This window comes from Lepisosteus oculatus, chromosome 5, assembly GCF_040954835.1.
Source record: "Lepisosteus oculatus isolate fLepOcu1 chromosome 5, fLepOcu1.hap2, whole genome shotgun sequence".
NCBI lineage: Eukaryota > Metazoa > Chordata > Actinopteri > Semionotiformes > Lepisosteidae > Lepisosteus > Lepisosteus oculatus.
In genome coordinates, this window is record NC_090700.1 from 47,447,120 (window position 1) to 47,467,421 (window position 20,302).

Genomic DNA, 20,302 nt, shown 5'->3' on the forward strand with positions numbered 1-20,302 from the left:
ATATTCGAGAGACGGGGGGGACTGTAGGAACCCCTGTCTTGTACAGACACAGGATAAGGATCAATCTCTGAAGTAGCAGGGCTTGTTGAAGCAGCAGCAGGCTCTGTTTTGGGTGTCATTTGCCATCCCAACAGCTCACTGCCCTCAGTGCAGCAGTAATGCACTGAAACGACAGCCTTTTCCCTCGATACCTCTGGTGTTTAAGAGATCAGGCAGCTGGAGGCATTTCGAGCGCTGAAAACACAGCAGCACCTGCAGACAGAAAGCTGCCACGACTGTTGGTTCAGGAATAAAATACATCATCCTTCATGTAGAGGCTGCTCATGCACAGGTCAGCTTTGCCAAAATCGGCGAAGGCATGGTGTCCTTTATCCAGGAAACCCTGCTTCAAGTTAGCCCAGGGCCTGTCCTATCAGGAGAGTGCTATCACTTGAAAATAAAAGCTCACACGTCTACATCCTGAGCAACGCCCTGAGAGCACCTCAGGGCAGAGAATCTTTACAAATTCCCAGTACCATGAGGGACAGGCAAGTACTTTACTTTTGTAGTGTCGTGATCTCTACTTTCAAAGTGTTACATTCTGTAGCACAGTGTGAATGGAGGTAAGATATCTGAGACGGGTTCTTTTTTGCTGTTGTTCTAAGTAAAAATCCGATTGGAGGCAAAAGTAAAGAAAATTTGACTTAATACTGCAAACACAGACATAGGATTGGAGCAGCACCTCCCTGTACACTGTTCATAGTCTTTTGGTGCAACACATTTTTGCTGCCACTACACAATTTGGAGAAGCAAGAAGAAAGGCAAACAATCTTATATGTTTAAATGGAGAATTTAAAGGGAAATTATCTTTTTAAATTACACAATACATTAGACAATACATTGACTTCATTTAGAATACTGTGTACAGTTTTGTTTGCAGCCAAGCACGTTGCAGGGCTTTTAGTAATGTCTCACTCCAACAAACTAAAATAACCCAATTTCTTTGGGTTTGGCTTGATAGCACCACGAGAGGATTTGATTCGAGCATTCAATATCTTCAATGTCAATCCAGTGGACACCTTCAGGATCAACTGGAAAACATGAATCTGAGGACACATTTGCAAACTACATGGAAGTGCATGTACAGTAAAACTGAGAACAGTTCCTCTTCATATAAAGGTTTGTGTGATCCTGGAAGAAGCTACTTAGCCTTGTTATTGAAGGAACCCTGGTTTCCTTCAACAAACAACTGGATGAGAGCCTCTTACCAGTTAGCTCAGGTGGGTAGCTGCGTCAGCATGAGTAGGTTGCAAAGGAACAAGTAATAGGTTTATTCCATGCTGAAAAGAGAAGACAGAAAACACAACGTTTCAGCTGTGAAGCCTTCTTCAGGTGTAGGATCACAGCCAAAACATTGTGTTTTCTCTCTTTTCTTTTCAGCGTGGAATAAACCTATTACTAGTTCCTCTTACCAATTAGCTACTAGCAGCAAGCTACTCTGGTCTCCTGTTATTGGTATCTTCTTGGATGTTTTTAAATAATGAGAAATATCATGGCACTGCAACAGAATCACCTAGTTCCCTTCCCTTTCTCAAGTTTGAGTGTGACACTCTGTTAGATCTGTTTGTATGTACCCTTTTCAGAAATAGGTGTCTGCGGGAGTTGCAGAGGACTGGAGCAGTAAAAGGTGATAAATAGACGTCAGCAAGCTGTAGGCTTGACTCAGTAAACACCCTTCCAGGGGGAGCATGATGAGGCCTCCAGCAGTGATGTATGGCTCAGCTTGCGCTTTCAGACACAGATGCTGTCGAAGGTTCAATTTGGGCCCGAGGATTGATGCCACTGTAGCACTGATATCATTTTCATTACTCCCCTGGCCTCAGCCTGTCACAGGCTGGGCTGACAGATGTCAGGAGTGTCAGAGCTCACTGCACACATGCTGTCCTTATTCCTCTGCAAAGCCATGCAGAAACTTTCATCTATTTTTTAAAAAGTTTATTGTGCTTTGGTTCAGATTTTTACACAGAGAATAGGAAAAACATAAAACTTAGATTTCTATGTCACCAAAGTTCTTTGCTGGGTCCCCTGCTATTCTATATAGCCAGCAGCCATATCACTCTGCAACTCACAACTGGCAGCCCACTGAAGCTCAGCAGGTGTGAGCCTGGTCTGTACCTGAATGGGAGACCTCCTGGGAAAAACCTAAGGTTGCTGCTGGAAGAGGTGTTAGTGGGGTCAACAGGGGGTTCTCACCCTGCGGTCCATGTGGGTCCTAACGCCCCAGTATAGTGACGGGGACACTATACTGTAAACAGGCGCCGTCCTTCGGATGAGACATAAAACGGAGGTCCTGACTCTCTGTGGTCATTAAAAATCCCAGGGCGTTTCTCGAAAAGAGTAGGGGTGTAACCCCAGCGTCCTGGCCAAATTTCCCATTGGGCCTTACCAATCGATGGCCTCCTAATAATCCCCATCTCTGAACTGACTTCATTACTCTGTTCTCCTCCCTTCATTACTCTGTGGTGAGCGTTCTGGCGCACTATGGCTGCCGTCACATCATCCAGGGGGATACTGCACATTAGTGGTGGAGGAGGGGAGTCCCCATTATATGTAAAGCACTTTGAGTGGAGTGCCCAGAAAAGCGGTGCCCAGTAAGCAATTATTCTACCTCTACACTCATTCCCTAAGAGTACTCACCTCCTCACCTCCTATGATTTTTCATGTATGAAGAGGTTCTCAGATCCTCTTTTCTTTTCCTTCTCCTGATACCCTTGTCTCCTCCCATATCAAGGGCCATCTCTCTGCCATCTCCTCCTGGCTGCACTCTCGTCGTCTCAAGCTGAACCTCTCTAAAACTGACCTCCTCACTATTCCTTTTGACTCCACCACCCTATCTCCTTCCGTCTCTGCTGACAACCTCGATATCCTTCTTGGTCCCTCTCGCTTCTATACCCATCACTGCTCCTGCTCCTTCCTCCTGAGCAATATCTGCAGAACCCACCCCTTCCTCCTCAACTTGTCTACACAAGTGGACTAGTTCACTCCTCAATGTTCTTCAACTCAACCCCTCATCACTCTCACCAGCTCATTCAGATTTCTCCCACTTGTCCCTGTCTTTCCTCTACCTCATTCTACCGTCCTTCTGCTGGCCCCCTGTAATTACACACCTCAGTACCTACAGATGTCTTAACCAGTCCCTGATTTCTCTATATTCCAATGTGCCACCCAGACCTCTCCTCTCCTGGAGGGGAATGAACCTACCCATCAGAATCAGAACTGCTCATTCTCTGGCCATCTTTCCATTCAAATTAATCTTTTTAGAGAGCTCAGATAGACAACTCATGTCGGGCTCCCAAAACACTAGCTGCAAAGAAGTGAAGACAGAATTATACTACATGAAATTCCTTGCTCTGAGCATGTTGAGGCTGTCTGTACACAGACTCAGCATGTGTGTGGGGCCAGTAGCACCATTTTGTTTTGCCATTAAAAGGTACCAGAGAGGCAGTAAGATCATATTCAGGATGAACCATTTCCAGTGGCGACAGGGACAACTCAGCCTAGAGCAGGGAGTGCGTACGGGCATCCAGGGAACCACACAGGCAAGTCACAAAAATGGCAAAAAGATCACCCTGGAGGAGGGAGGACCAATACATTTCAAAGCAATCTTAAACTGAAAAAAGCCATTCAAAAATAAACACCTTTTTCAAGACTTGCTGTTGAAAGACAAACTGTTACATACAGGAGGTGCAAAAAGCCCAGCTCATTCTTCCTGGCATGTGCAACTTATCTGTGGTTGCCATGTCAACAGATAGACCCTCCTGAGCAGAGGGGTGGGGCTGTGCCACAGTCACACTTTACCTGGATGAACTGGCTACATCCTCAGAGGTGTACAGAAAGCTGTCAAATAGTCTGTATGTATAAAAAACAATCTAATCCATGCCATTGCACTTTCAGAAGCCACCTTTAAAGGTACTATATAAAATAAAGTTTATTATTACTACTATTATTGAATTTTGTTGTCCTAAGGCCATCTTTTAGGGGCCTTCCACAGTAATGTCAGGGAAGAAAGACCTTTAAGGTGAGGACAGAAAAACAAATGGTGAATTAAAATTTAAGACTTTGAAATTGAGCCTATAACAAGGTGTCTGGAGCACGAATCCTTTCCCTCTTAAGTTCTCCGAGCCTGCAAAAGTCATCTGGTGACCTGTGTCAATATTTAACTGTGGTTAATGCCTGCATTTATTGAGATGAAACTGTATGCATTTGCAGCAGATATTAAGGGGAAGACATCTGTTACAGACCTTCACCCGCGTCAGGCTGCTTACAGCAATCTCCTCACAGTCCCTCTGCAGGCTGGAAAACTACCAGGAAGAAAAGGCTGCTTTACTTTGGGTGTCACAGGGAGAAATACTTAGTGGTTCAGGGATCCTTAGGAGTCTTATCTGTTTGGAACGAATATCTAGTGGTTCAGATTCTGCCAATTTCCAACAGTCAGATCAGAAACATTATTAGCTGACCTCTTAATTAGAGGAGATTCACCAGTGCCAGAATAGTAACAGGAGAAGTATTTTACCAGTGAGTTACCAGTCTGTCTATAAAGGGGCTATATATGGGGTATGTATTCTATAAAACGCACGTGTGGAAAAAATGCCTATTATAATGTTTCACAATCTGAAAAAACATCTGAAAACATGGGGAACACAAGAGCTGCAGAATGATGACATGCTGAGTCCCTGACTCACATGTCTTGAGCTAAGACTGAAGGCTGAAGGGAAAAAAAAGTAATGGTATTAAAACGTGGAGCGTGAATTAATCCAATGTACTGTATTGGTACAGTGCAATTATGCAAATCTTTAAAACACAAGCACAACACAGTGGCCTGTTCTGGGGTGGAGCAAGCATGTTTGTCCCAATGGCAGCTTTCCAGAATGGGGGTACAGAAATGGCAAACATTTTCTCTAAATAAAATACCTAGAGAGCTGTGGGATTTTACTTCCAAACTTCGCTTGCTTTTCCAACCACATCAAAGACATTGTCCTTAACCACATCACAGGCTGTTTGAATGAAGGATAGCGGTGCTTTATTCGTGTTTTCTCTTACAAGAGAAACAAAATGAAAAATGAATAAAAAAGATTCAAAAGTATTTAAAACCACAAGTATTTACACACGTCCAGTTTATCCTAAGAAGCTAATTAGGGCGGGAATGCCGACTGCAACATCTCCCACCGCAAATAGTGGGTTTTGGCGAAGTCTGAAAGGCTTGTGGTTTTGAAATTATTAATTCTGGATTTCATGTACCAACAGTGGGAAAGATTTATTCTCAACAATGCTCAAGTGTAATGATTGCAGAGTTTTCTTTCAGTGGAAGCCAGAGGTAGTCCTTCAAAGCTTTTAAAAGATAAGTGGTTGTAAACAAGAATACCTGAATGTCCTATTCATTGCTAATTGATTATGGCTCTTGGTGTTGATGCACAGAAGCAATAATTAGCACACTAATGATTCGCAATCAGATTTCTAAAGTCATTATTTCCATTTTTTTTAATATTGTTTGTCCCGTTGATCTGACAACAAGCTGACGAACAAAACGGATCTTTTATTTCAGATCTGCTGACTAATTTGTCCTGTGTGGGTTTTTCATTTACAAGGTCAGGGATTGTATAGCAAGGTTTGTAGCCTGTCTTTATGCCAACCAAGAGGAAAAACCATACATTCAAGATCCTAAGGGCAACTACTAACAAAATGCTCAACGCTATTACTTATTGCACCTTTCCTTTTTTGTTTTTATACCTTTTGTCCATTTGGTAAGATCTGCCTTCTGGAGAGCAGAATTTCACGTGATTAATAAGTATGCAAATGCCCCCCTGTGGAGAGCTGCACTTTGAAAAGTGTCACTACTGGAATCTGCTGTTTTCCGCTTGCATTAATAAACACCTCCTCCCATCCTCCCCCCGACACAAATGCGCATACACAGCCTCAGCGTTTAGGTTCTGTCTCAGGTTGTAGAAATTGCAATTGTGCATGTGTAGTTCATTGCAGCTATTTCACTCCTCTTAATTTAAGATGAGACTATAAGTCGAGCATGCAATCAGTTTTAATCAAACCAGCGACAGACTTTCAACTTCCAAAAGTTGTTTCTCCAAAATACAAGAAAAGGGAGAAGAATGTGATGCTGGTTTGCCCACAGTGTTTGCCCTGCGGCTCAGCTCTGGCTGATGCTGGGGTGAGGGGGAAAGGCTTGGCAGTAAAGAAGTCGTATCCATAGAAACAAAGACTTGGGACTGACACACTGGCAGACTGAGCTGTGCTGCTGAAGCCTGGCAATGTGGCACAGACCCAAAACAGCAACTGGGCACAGGTCCCAGAGGCAGGATGGCACTGAGAAAAGTTGGTTGTATGTAAAAATGTATTTTTTTAGATATATATACAGAAAAACTATGAGCACACACAAATTTGGGGTCACTTTCACTTTTGGGGTAAATTTGGGGTCATCCTTACACAGAGAGCCCCCTCAGTGGCACTGCACCTCAGACTTCAGAGTCTCAGCATGGGCACCATGCTGACGGCTCCCCTCTTCGTTATTCTGTGCACATCAGGGTATGAGCTCATGGGCACAGCTTCTGGATTCGCTGTCTCCATCTCCCCGGCTTTTGTCGTCTCCTTTGGCTTCAGAGATAAAAAAAGAACAAAGTGGGAGAGAGAAAGAAGAGGATATTATACGGAACACAAAGCGAAGTTGTAAAATGTTAGCAGTTTCCTACTGTGTGTGGAGAATAGTGAGATCTGCAGTTTCAAGGTGCTTTAGGAATACAGACAAAAGCTGAGAAGAAACTGATATACCAGGTGCCACCCTAGCCCTCTTCCCCACCAACACCTCCTACTGCCTGCAATTACAGCACAGCTTCAGGTCAGAGGTCACACGCTGCACAGGTGCTCCCCACTAAAGGCTGTACTTAAATAATGAAAGCCGAGAGGTACAGCCCTGGTTGATAGTACAGGAAACCAAGTAAATGAAAACTGTCAAGTTAATAATGTAACTTATTTTTCCCAAGTGAGCATGACACAAACACGCGCCCACGCATCATACAAACAGCATGTGCAAATATAATTTGTCTTTGCAGAAAAAAAACAGTAAAGGGGATTTTCAGTGGAGAAGCATTTCTTGGGCAGCTTTTCTGCTGGGCTCGTTGAATGTCTTACCCCCGGTTCCTTTTCTGCAGAGGCTGTGAAGTAATCCTGAGTATGAGTAAGGAGATGGGGCAGGAGAGGAGGAGGCGGGAGTGGGGGGTGTGGTAGACTCCCTCTTATGGTTGCTATAACCAATACTTCATAAAAGAACCACCTCTTATCCTAATTAGCTTAAAACTAGATTTTAAATCCCAGTAAAAGGCAACTGCTGGTGAAAGGAGGGCCCCAGTGTGCACCCGCAATGTGTTGGTTCAAGTGTCCCAGTCAATAGAAACCTTGTTAGCTGCAGAAAAAGAACCCCTGTGAACAAGCTCTTATCTGTATTTTAGCTTTCCATTGGAGGTGCATGTCATTAGAACTAGTGTTAACAAGGAGTTTCAAGAGCCTGTCCAGACTGCTAGCGCTGAATATTCATGAGCAAGTGAGAGAAGGGGGAGAGGGGTACTGAATGTGGGAAACTTCCAACAAGCAGCACCCAGAAGAACAAAAAGAAAAAAGAAAAAATGACACATTTCCCAAGATTTCCTTTCGGTGTCTTAAAAAAATGCAATCCAGGGTTAAGGTAATATTGAAACTGGGCATATAAATGCTCACAAATCAAAATCAAAACTATGGTACAAGTCCCACTAAATCACCTTCTCTTGAAGTCTTGATTCAGAGAAGCCACATGTCTGGGGAAAACCAACCTAACCCTTTCACAGTGTGCTGCATAGCCAGAAAGCAAATGTGCTGCTACAAAGGGCAGCAGATAAACCTATGAAACCCAGGGAATTTCTTCCTTGTCTCTTATGAATTGAGCGTTGAACATATTTCCTTTGCGTTGTTTTTCATCTATCTGTGGATATTAACTGTTCAAAATCAGTGTTGTTTCATGCTAAACTATTGCTGCTGGATTCTGATGTATCTAGTGTTGAACATATTTCCTTTGCGTTGTTTTTCTGACCACAAACATTACTCTTTCTGGGATGTGAAACAAAAATCAGGAATATTGACCAAGGGATAATATAGCATAATAATATTAGTCTATAATGGATTTTTTCCCCTTATCTTTATGAAATGCAACACCTGACCATTTGGATTTCAAATTGATATTAGTTATTTTTCCTCCGTATCAGAAAGAGCACCCTGGAAAAGCAGGGTCCAGAACAGCAATTTAAATAAACAAGAAGGTGTTGAAAGAAACTGAACAAAATATGCTGTTTTAAAAAGTGAGTGTGTGGCACATTTCTGATGATACATACAGTACTATATAACTTATTCTTATCTTTAATTGAGGATAATTCATAAGAGACATCATCACAAAAATCAGTTTAATCTTAATTTGATATTTACTTACAGCAGGCACACATAACATGAAAACGTAGCAGGACATTCTAAATATACAATTATGTTCCAGAGCATCCTGGCACTGCTATAAAATCTATGGCATAAAATATTGTGAGGTTCAAGGATCTCTTTATAACACTGACAATCAGTCAGTATAGTTATTCTTCTACATTGCAGTCCACACTGATTTCTAATATTACAAATAAATTGGCACTTAAAATAGGCAATTTGCAAAGTAGACAATGCTTCCAGGAAGTTGTTAATTCTAAGTTTTTTTCACAATGCATCACAGTTTGAGCTCATGCGGAGTGACAGAAATGACAATTTGGCTCCACAGAAGCTAGTTAATTAATTCAGCCTTATTTCCCAAGGACTTTGATTGTCTATTTAACAGCTACAGTGAACTAAGAAAACCCTAGATTTTTATAACAAGATCAATGATAAAATACTAAAGGTTTGCAGACTAAAGGAAAGTGTCTAGTCTTCGTAAGTTAAATTTACCTCTGTCAAGATATCGTCTCAGAGGCTGAGGGTGAAACTGATAGCAGTCCTGTTAATGCTGACAAGATGTCATGTTCCTGCTCCTGAAGAGAGATGAGCTGACATAACAGTGGATACATTCTCTGTTGTTTAGTTGACAATGGACAGAAGACAGCATAACCCTTTCTAATAATGTCTTACAATCTTATTTTGCTTTAATGCAATGCACCCTTTTTTCCTTCAGGATTCCTGTCAAATTTCTTTACAATCAACTAAGCCAAGTGGCGTCTTTGTTGATTTCAGAAAAAAAAAGAAGAAGCTTTCAACATTTACTTGACAATGTACTGGCTGATAAATTAATGACAGTTAACTGTCATAAAATTAGTAACAGTTACTTCTCAACTTGACAAGCAGAATGACTGGAAAGGGCCACCTTTTAGGTTTCTATTCTGAGACAGCCTGCTTGCTTTAGCTTTTTTTATTGGTTTAATTTCTGTCTCTTTACTAATGCTAATGTCTAATTCTCACATAAAAAGATTTGTTTGTGTTGTGCGCAAGCAACCAGTGAAAAAGCGACACTGTGGATGTGAGCAGAGACAAAAGCCAGCAAGACATCCTGGAATGAAGGCAACTGTAAATCATCGATGTTACAGAAACCTCCTGAGGGGAAAATCACTTTTAAGTTAATAGAGATCCTTCTTTTTCTCCACACCACAAAGTCTTTGCTAAAGGGCCATACGGGCCATTTTCCTTTTAAACTCCTGCTCCTAGCATTTGTTTTGCGGCACATGTACTTGTGTGACAGCCTTAATTCTGCCCTGCGCCTGTTTTGCTCATTCAGTGTGGGTGTGCATTCGGCAGATGTGATCTACGGCTCCGATCAATAACGTCCTCTTGAAGGAGTTTATACATTTTAATATGCACAGCACTTTGCTCATTAATAAATCACACAGGCACAGCTACGGGACGCTTTTGGCTCAGGGCAGCCATGTGCAGTTGGGTGTGTTGTCCTCATGGCATTCAGACTGTAATCCTTTCCTTATGGATCTGACCGATAGGAGCTGTGTTAATAGATTTTCACAGAGGTGGATCAGTCTCTGACCCCTGACCTACAGGGTATAGCCCATCATAAATAACTATCATATAAATTGAACAAAAGGGAATCATTACAGACTGCATGTTTTTGATATGTCTCCAAGGACATGTTTGTTGGAAATGACCATTGTCCAAGGTGGAGCAGCCTTTAATTTAGTGCCTGTTCGTACAACTGGGAGCCCTGGGGATGAGAAATGTTTTGTTTTTTTTTTCCTGCACAGAACTGTATGAGCACAAGAGGTTTGTTCTTCTGTCATACCATTCCAGGCAGTATCTGTTAAGGCCATAGCCATTCATAAGTATAGAGTACTGTAAGAGCCAGAAACGCTTCATCCTCTCTCTCCTGAACGATTGATTCGTCTGTCTGGTTAGGGTTAGCAGTGGTAACTGGCGGGTTGTGGATGAGTAAAAGGGGCCAGTAATGATGACACCATCTTTCTTCATGTACCCCACATTTTTTACCCCGCATAAATAAAAAAAATCACAAAATGATAAACAATATTCTTTCTTTCCTGTCAAATCTGTTTTGCTTTGAAATAGCTCCTAGAGTATGAGGCAGTGTTAAGGAGAATGGCTGGTTCCCTTGAATGCAATTGGGAGGTATTAGTAAGGCACACCTGCTCACCCAAGCCAGCCAGCAGACACTGCACCTCCCACCCCCCTTGAATTCCACTCTTCTCACTTTGTTTAGCCTATGGAAAGGAGCAGGTCATCTCTAAGCGCCGGAATCCAGCGCCCGGCCTGTCCCCTACTACCAGGCAAGAAACGTACGTCTTTCCTCACCACAGCCATCTATCACTGCAGCTCGCCAAACAGAGTGACGTCCTTTCAAAATGCAGTGGTTTACATGATTGAGAGTGATGGAAATGAAATATCACTTACACGCCACCCGGGATTTACTGCAACAGTGCCACAGCATTCAGACTGGGAAGAGGTCTCTGTGAGCTGTGAGGGTCCACTCCTGCTGACCCACATCAGCCTCCCAGACTCGAGTCCTGACTGTAATAAACAATCATTCCCTTGTTTGAAAATCTAGAAAATGTCTATTATTACAGAGCTGATTTTAAATAAACTGATGGTGATATGATGGCACTGCAGTTATCATTACTGCCTCACAGCTCTTTTTTCTCTTTTCTGGGCTGGGTAACCTTCTGTGTGGAGTTTGCATGGTCTCACCATTTGGGCTTTCTCTGGGTGTGCGGGTTAGAAGGTTATTTAGTCTCTTATTTGTTCCCCGGGTGTGTGGGTGTGTACATATGTTGGACAGGCGTCCTCTCCAAGGTGTATCCTGCCTCGCAGCCGTTGTCCGTCAAACTCGGCATGAAACAGCATAAAGACGAGAGAGGTCCAGGACTGGCGTTGGTTCCTCTAGATGCCACGCACCTGGAGCGGACTCCAGGAGAAAATCCTGTCATAGTGTGAAGTATAGTTGTTACTGAAGAACACAGGAGCTCCTCAATATCTCTCACAGACTTCTGCTTGTTTTACAATGGTATTGCAAAATTAACAGACAGATTAAATAAGGGGGTTGTATTATCCAATAAATGAGCAAATTAAGGATTTCCTGCCCAACACACCTCCGTTGCCAGAACATCCAATAAAATTTCTGATCTGATCCACGTCTGCTAATAAAAATCCCCAGTATCTGCCCAGGCCCGGCGTGAGATAGTCCATAGTCCTGTTCTTCAAGCAGCTTTACTCTCCACGGACCGAAGGATCTCTCAGCTCCTGTGCTCTCCCTTGCAGGCCCTCCTTTTGGCTATTGAGATCTCTGGGGGCCAAAGTTCAAATTCTTGAAGGGATTACAACGCCATCTGATTGGCCCCTTTGCACAGCCCTGTCCTTGGAGCACCTCTCTGAGGGCCGTTGATCCTAAACGCCAGCTTTAGCTGTCTGCTGCCTGTCTGAAGGGCCCCTTCCGCCTCTCTGACACCACCTCTTTAATCTGCGTCTTCAGCATGGGGATGTTTTTAATCCTTATCCTCTCCTCCAGAGTCCCGTCTCAACAGAGCTGGCTGCAGCCCTGAATACAAGCAAATGGCAGAAGTCGCTCGGGGAGAACAGAGGAGAAGGGTACCCCAACCTGGGAAGGATCTCAAAGTCATTAGATGACTGTGTGCAGCTCGTCTAGGTTTTGTGTTAATTTTGTGTTTCCTCCAGAGTGTGAGCTGTGTTAAGGGCAGACTCCTGGGAAGGAGAGTGGAGATGAAGGAGAATTGTACGTGGGGGGGAGAAGGGAGGGGTGAAGGCTACACATTAAGGGATTAGTTTCAGCTTGCTAGGTGCTTGACATATTCCCCTTTAATGCAATATAAAAAAATGAAATATAATCGCACTTAAATAAATCCGTATGCACTATTTTCCTGGGACGTTTAAGATTCTTTTTTGCTTCTGTTTTATTATTCTACTGTGGTACTGAATCCTATAGGAGCCTAACAGCTGGAGTCTGTTCCAAGCTGGGATGATCTCTCCTGCTGATATCTGCACTTACATTCTACAACATTGCTGAAGGGAAGAAACACTGGAAGCTTAATTGCTGGTATATAGCATGTGGTTACACCCAGTCCTCCTTATTCGCAGGGATACATTCCTGAGCTCTCTGCCAAAAATGAAACAACACATATAGTGGGCTTTCCTATACCTCATAGGTAAGGCTAAGGGTACATTAAGCCCACCACATCTGCTTTTTGCATCTCTTTAGATACTGTATGCTGCTGTTTTCCAGTGGTAAAATAATAATCTTTAATATGTTAATACAATTTATTTTTTAAAATGAGAATATATGGGGAAAATCCTTTCTGAACTTATACAGTAGGTGCCTGAAGTATAATTTCTGTCCATGCGTGAGCCTATTAACCCCATTTCTCTGATTTTTCTTTTTTGTGTAAATATGAAAAGAATCATGATTTGATCACAAAAGTCATGATATAATATATGTGATGTATTGGAGAAAACATACATAAAAGCCTTTTAACATTCAAGACCTGCAACGTAGTGAAGACAAATATGCCTAATAATAAAAATGTAAGTTGTATACACCGGCAATAAAAAAAGTATTTATTTTATTTCGAATACAATTGCACATATTCATGTTTAACCCAGTTTAAATGATAACATGTACAGTAGGGACACTGCACACAGAAATAGATGTCTCTCTGTAATCTGAGCTGGTAACTCTAAACCCACCTAAAAAAAGACATTTGTAAAAAACTGTCCAATACATTTTTTCTATTTTTCATTTTGATAAAGCACTGACATAAGTAATATATAAGACAGCACAGATTTGAAGGAATATAAGTATTGAGCTGTTGATACAGCTTTAGGTCTGTAGTTTTTCATTTCGGGCCTGTCACGTTACACTTCTGAAGGATCAGAAAACCTGTGTTTAAAACATTGAATGTACAAAAATGTTATTTCATTATTCTAGCCAAAGCATAATCACTTCATCCCTTAATGTTTAAAAATTACTATTATTAATCACCTGAGGGTACACCACAAAATTGTGTAAATTGTATTTTATGGCTGCTTCAAGGCTGAGTTTCAAAGTCTCTTTCAAGATGGCCAACAGTCCTAAGCACAAACTCAGAAATAAAAACTCTACGACTAGTTTAAATTAGAAAGGGATTTGGCTGAAACACCCCACAGAAAAAAACGCGCGCGAGTATTGGGGATTGAGCTTCGCGGACAGTCCGTGAAGTTTCATCAGGACTCTGTGAGCACGAGGAGGAGAGGTCTGTTTCCAAACTAAAATTTGTAAGAGTTAGTGAATTTCAGTGGAAGGGACACTGGTGGACACAGGATTTTTGCTTTAAAAAAATAACCTAGAGTACTGAACTTGCGGAAGGACAGCATTTTGTTTTCTGAAAAGTCAATTTTCTTTGTATCGAATGGAACACAGTACGATCTTAAAAACGGCTGCTTAAGAGGAACCCAAAAATACAGAACAACCTTGACAAACTCAAACTGTCATCCAGAGAGTTATATTACAGTTGCTGAACAGTGTGAGTGGTGCACTCACAGAAACCTCCTTTTGTCACACAAAGCTGGGGGGGAGTCTTTTTACTTGATTGTCTTCTAGTCAGATCTCATCAGACCTCAGAAGCTAATCAGGGCCAGGGCTGGCCAGCACTGGAATGGGCAGACCTTCAGGGAAAACCCTTACAGCTGTAATTGGTGTTGTTCGATCAGTAAGAGGCCCTGCTCCCACTGGACCAGAGCTTCCAAACCAGTGGTTACTCAGTCAGTTAAAATGCCCCCCTAGCACTGTTTTTAAGAGTAGGAGTGTTGACATCAGTGTCCTGGATAGATCCCAGTGTCTCCCAGGTGGGACAGCCCTTCTGCGGAGGTGGAAGCGGCCCTTCTCCTATATGTAGGAGATATTGGGGATCCTCGAGGCTCAAAAGGGTTGTCTAGATGCAAGCAATTACTATCGTGGAATTAGAAAACACTGTTTGCTGTTGCACTGACCTTATCCAGGTTCTCACAACTCAGTCACTGCCGATCAATCGTGAGTAGGAGGCCGAGCTGGGATGTGTCTCCCTACGAGCTTTGCTTCAGATAGGGGTGGCAGGCTACTGGCTCCTACTTAATGACATTCACACGCCGATCAAACAAAAAACCCCACAGAGACCCAAACAGATCTCTTTGCATCAAATGTGACAGATCAGCAAAACAGTCAGGCTGGCCTTTATCCTTTGGTTCGAACTCTTGGCTTTTAGCAGGGGAGCGGGGCTCCAGACTGTTTCAGCCGCTGGAGGGCGCCCCCAGTCTGTGTCCCCCAAGGACACAACTGTGAGGTCTCCCTCTGGAGAGGCCCCAAGAGGTGTCAGCCCCACTGAACACAACACTGAGAGTGCGCGTTAAAATGAGGTGCTTTATGAGCAACGACGAAGCAGAAAAAAAGATGACAGCATTTTCCAATTTAACACACTCTGTCACTGAAACACAAGGCAGTGAATGCCTGTCTTTAGCAATAAAGTGAAATGTATTTCTAACGCATATTGGAGCCAGGAATTACTTTTTCTTTTTTTCCACAAATAATGTGATAAATGCTTAATCCAGAAACCCACGTCTAGCTTTCCTGCTAGTCATTGGAGCCGGGCAGCATAGTGAACGTTCGTTTGTCACCATGGTGTTGGAGTCTGATTGCGAGGTGTAAATGAATAATTTCCATGCCGATGATACTGCGTCCGTTCATATACACCTCTGCACAGCTGACTGCACATTTGCCATAAACTGAGCCGGTCTGCTAAGAGCTCCTTAATTGATCCGATTCAAGGGATTACACTAGAATGCTTTGGAAGGAAGTTTTATCGTGAAGCAAAACTGAAACAAAGAAGGCCCGCAGGCTAATGATAACAGCCCTTTTAGGTTGAAAAGGCCATTTTTCTACAGTTCAGCATGAGCACAAAATCAATGTCCGCCCTGTTTTTCGACTTGAAAGGAAAATGCCTCACATGAAATCAGATGGCAGTTCATTCCAGAGAAGTGAAAAGGAGGATGTGCGATGCTCATATTTAGTCATTTAACATGTAATGCGCCTGTGTGGGAGCTACAGAGCATGAGCAACTATACTGACTTTTCCATGGCTTTGCAAAGTTCATAATTAAGTAATCAAAATCTCTACAAATGACTAACCACACTGTTCAGCTAACAATGTTGCACCTGTAGTCACCAGAGATGATGTGGGGTTCATCCATAAAGTAAAGCAGTTCCTGTACTGCGTCCATCAGGGCTCATGACATCCTGCAGGACTGAGTTCCTACAGGGCCTTCTCAGTTCAAGCCAAAGCGCAATTATTGTGTAACAGAAGCACAACTGTCTAGATCAGTGCAGATTGTCTTCAGAAGAAAGACTTGTTTCTCTTTCTCAAATAAGGACTCAGTTTACTGGAGAAAGAGTGTAGGGGGCTTTGACGTGATTTGTCTTAGAAAAACACCAATGTTTTCTGTGTGACAGAGCTCTAGAAGTTGCTGTCTGCTGCGTCTTTGCTCTTAGTGGAATCCACAACAGCACAGAACAGACACTGGGACAAGAGTGTTTTTAATTACGAACGAGGTTGTGTCCTCCAAGCCTGGGGAAGATATTGCTCTGCAAAGACAATCTTAATAAAAACTTAGCCTCTGCAAAGCCTGCTTTCATCTCATCTTCTCAGGCTGGTATTTACTCAGTGCTGCAACAAGAAGCACAACCAACACTTAATTGAAAATCTCTAGTATGCTTTCAAAGCACAGGCTAGACATCTCTTATTCAGAATCACAATTGTAATTAAACTGAGACCACAGCTCCCTCTAGTGACACAGGAGGAACACAGCTACTATTGTATGGCATAGCTTGGGGTCTTGGCAAATGCCTGACTTTTTATTTTTATCCATCATAACAAGTGGTGGATCTGGTTTCAGAAGACTCCAATTAGATGTGCAGGAGTGGATTACTCTCCGAAAAGCCAAGTGCAAATCAAATGACAATTTAGCAACTTATCAACCAATGCACTGAAAACTTAAGCTCCTTAATGTTATAATTTATTAGCAAGTGCCCCTGATGAGCAAGAGGGCTGTAGAGCAGAGGTGATGACATTATGTGTGAAATGAACGTTAAAGAGATATATCCCACACAGCAAAGAGCAGCTCTCACAACTGGAAATTTATGAAGAACAGTGGAAACTCTGAAGGCCAACACAGCAGACAGATCTCAATGACTCCCAGGCCAGGTTGGGAACTAACAACACCTTACAAACATGCAGGTTCCATTCCGGCCTTCTTGTCTGTCTACTTGCTGGTAATTAAAAAACATATCCAGCTGTTTCTTGGCAGGTCTGTTCCATAGTTTACCACTGCGTGTGTAAGCAAGCACCTCCTTCTCACTCCCCAACGTACCTGTTCTTTCATTTTTAGGAATCATTGTTGCCATTATTTTTAGGTACAGTACCTCACTTCAAGTCCCTCTGGAGCTCAGGCCAGGGTACAACTGTTCGCACTCCTTTCTCAGGAAACATGTTTTTTTATGATTGCAGTGCCAGTCCCAAAACAAACTCAAATTCCTCTCTTTACCCACGTGCCTGTGGAACACGCTTTAGAAAAGCAGAGATCAGGCTCTTGCCAGACCCTGAGCTCCAAAGGAGTGGAGTTGAGTGGAGTGGTCTCAAACCGTTTCCAGTAAGGCCGCATTTTCACACAGGTTTCCTGCGGGTTCTCCAGTTTCCTCCCACAGTCCAAAGACATGCTGGTAGGTTCAGTTGGCCTCTGGGAAAACTGGCCCTGGTGTGTGTCTACAATGGATGGCTCGCCCATCCAGGGTGCACCCTGCCTTGCGCTCATTGCTTGCCAGGCTGGGCTACGGCTCCTTGTGACTCTGAATTGGATGATCAGTTAGAAAATGGATGGCGCCTCAAGTCCAGCTAAAGCAGCAATTCTGTTTGAATCAGACTGTCCTAAATTCAGAAATTCACAGTGTTGACTGATGTGACACATGTTAAAGAGGGAAGCACACTAGTCTGAGGGTCTCATTCACACGTTTTCCATGTTTTTTAAACTAACTTCCACAAAACTAAACAAAAAGGTTTTAAATCTCTACAGGGTCTCAAATTGGCATACCGAAGATGTATGTGACACTTCTCATCCTTATTGTGCTACTTTCTTAATACAGAGGTTAAAACATCCGTTTGGCAATAAATGGTTACATATATGAAACTGTGGTTCCTGGGTCAGATGCCATGAAGAGATCAGAGGTCGACTGTGATGTATCATCCTCTGTATGAGCTGCATGGCTGCATAAATTAGGCTTATCATCCAACAGCCTTCAAACACACAGCACGTTAACAATAATCTGTTCCATTTCCTTGTTCTTGCCTTGGTTGGTGCTTATTCAACAGTGAAACACGTTGTTGTATCTGTATTCATTTTAATTCAAACCTAAAATGTAGCCAGAGAAAAACAAACATTAAATTGGGTTTAGGTCTGTCAGTGGTTTGAAAAGTATATTAAAATTAAGACTGAGGGAATTGCAAGATTTTCAAATACACACCCAACTAGAGTTAGTGTACAGACAAAACACTAAGTCATGACTAAAGATGGAACAGATTCATACAGAGAACATTTTAAAAATAAGAGCTTTACATAACACTCAAGCATCCTGAAAGACAGGAATTTTAGGGCCAAACACAGAAAAGTAGACCATCCCAATGTATGCCTTAAACCTTCTGCATGATCAGAGCTGGAGTGGGGAAACAAAATAAAGACTCTTCTTTACCACGCTGGGCTCCAGAGTCTATCTTTACATTCCCAGAGGGGTGACAGCAGCCACATGATCATCCGGCTGAAAAATACAGCCATTCATTTCCCCGTGGTAGGACTGGATACCAAACCGCCTCAGTAATCCGAGGGACACACATAGAGTACATAAAGTCCTGAACTCAGGCCTTCCAGGAAACCTCAACAAACTATTCTTTCATGCTTTGGTTCCTTGTTTGTTTATTTGGCATGTGAAAAACTCTGCTGCCTGACAAACACCTCCTGGCATTTTTTAGCTAAAATGAAATAATCAAATAATCCCTGATTATTCTCCCTGACAGCTGCTTCGGGCTTCCAGAATGGATAGGTGCTGCACCTTCCAAACCTCTCCTACGACACATGGGAAGAGCAGCTCCTTCAGGAACTATGAACCTCAGCTGGGAATACTGGAAAGAGCAGCTACTTCAGGAAATAACTGGGAATAGCTACTGGGAATACTGGGAATTGCAGCTCCTTCAGGAAATAACTGGAAATAGCAGCTGGCAATACTGGGAATTACAGCTCCTTCAGGAAATAACTGGAAATAGCAGCTGGCAATACTGGGAATAGCAGCTCCTTCAGGAACTATGAACCTCAGCTGGGAATACTGGGAAGAGCAGCTCCTTCAGGAAATAACTGGAAATAGCATCTGGGAATACTGGGAATAACAGCTCCTTCAGGAAATAACTGGAAATAGCAGCTGGCAACACTAGGAATAGCAGCTCCTTCAGGAACTAACTTTGAACCTCAGCTGGGAATACTGGGAAGAGCAGCTTCTTCAGGAAATAACTGGAAATAGCAGCTGGCAATACTGGGAATTGCAAATCTTTCAGGAAATAACTGTTTACTAAAACAATAATACTTTTTTTCAAAACAATAATACCTTGAATTTCAATAAAAACAACAGTGCACACAGGAGGTGCCAGGGAGTTTGAATGGCAGCTATTTAACCCCTTTTAGCCAGTGTTTCACCAGCTGAACATGCACACAGATCTGAGCATCACCGAAGCATGCAAGACTACTACACTAGTGCAAACCAGGCTCACACTATATTCCCATGACATAATACCTGTACATTTGCTCTTTTTCATATCTGGGGAAACTTCCTTAACATACAGGATCCATCAAGTAACAGACGGGTTCAAAGGACAACCACTTAGACCATTTTTTAAATTGACAATTTAGACGACCCTGACACCCTGACACAACGTACGGTATGTAATATAGACGGTAGGTGTTCGAGCAGGAACAAACGCAGAATCCAGGCGGAGCCCGAGACCTGCTGCCTTGGAGGTAGGAGGTAGAGATGAACTGGGATACGGTACTGTTGCTGGAAACAAATGACAGCCGCGATAGAGCCCCACTTACCATTAAGGCTGGCCCCACCGAGACAGATCCGTACAGTCCTCTAATTCCTCTTGAGCTCACTGCTCCTGCAGTAGGGCTCAAATTATTTTTTTTGTTAATATCCCAGAAGGGGTGTAGCACGCTAGCCTGCTGCCGCCAAGTGGGCGCCAGAGACGGATTTGTGTCAGGCCTGCTCTGCCCCTGGCCAGAGTTAACCTTGGTATAATGCACTGCAGGGGAGCAGAGCCCGAGCTAGGAATGTGCTACTGGAGCTGCAGGCCTCTCAGAGCAGCTTGCACTGGATTCTGCAGCCCGAGAGGCAGACAAGGTGGATTCTGTACACGATCTGCGCTCCTTCCTCTACAGGAACTGAGGATAAAGCAGGCGATTTCTGGGTCACTTTTAACAACGGGTTTCGGAAGAACTGACATTTATAGTTTTCTGTTAAACAGTCGGCTAACATAAACCCTTTGTTTCCAAACCAAGATTTGGCCTTTGATACCTGTTTTGTCTGAAGCAGAAAGCAATTGTTGAAAAATAGCAACACTCCAATAAAGGAGACACATTCCTGTCCTTAATTGGAAATATAATTACGATTTACCACGCAAAACTGTCCCAGTGCC

General features: G+C 42.9%; 1 protein-coding gene across 1 annotated transcript in view; it reads left to right on the top strand.

The window, feature by feature from the left end:
- Window positions 1-20,302, top strand: part of strc1 (stereocilin 1) — a 405,552-nt gene that overhangs the window by 263,181 nt on the left and 122,069 nt on the right. The window lies entirely within an intron of this gene.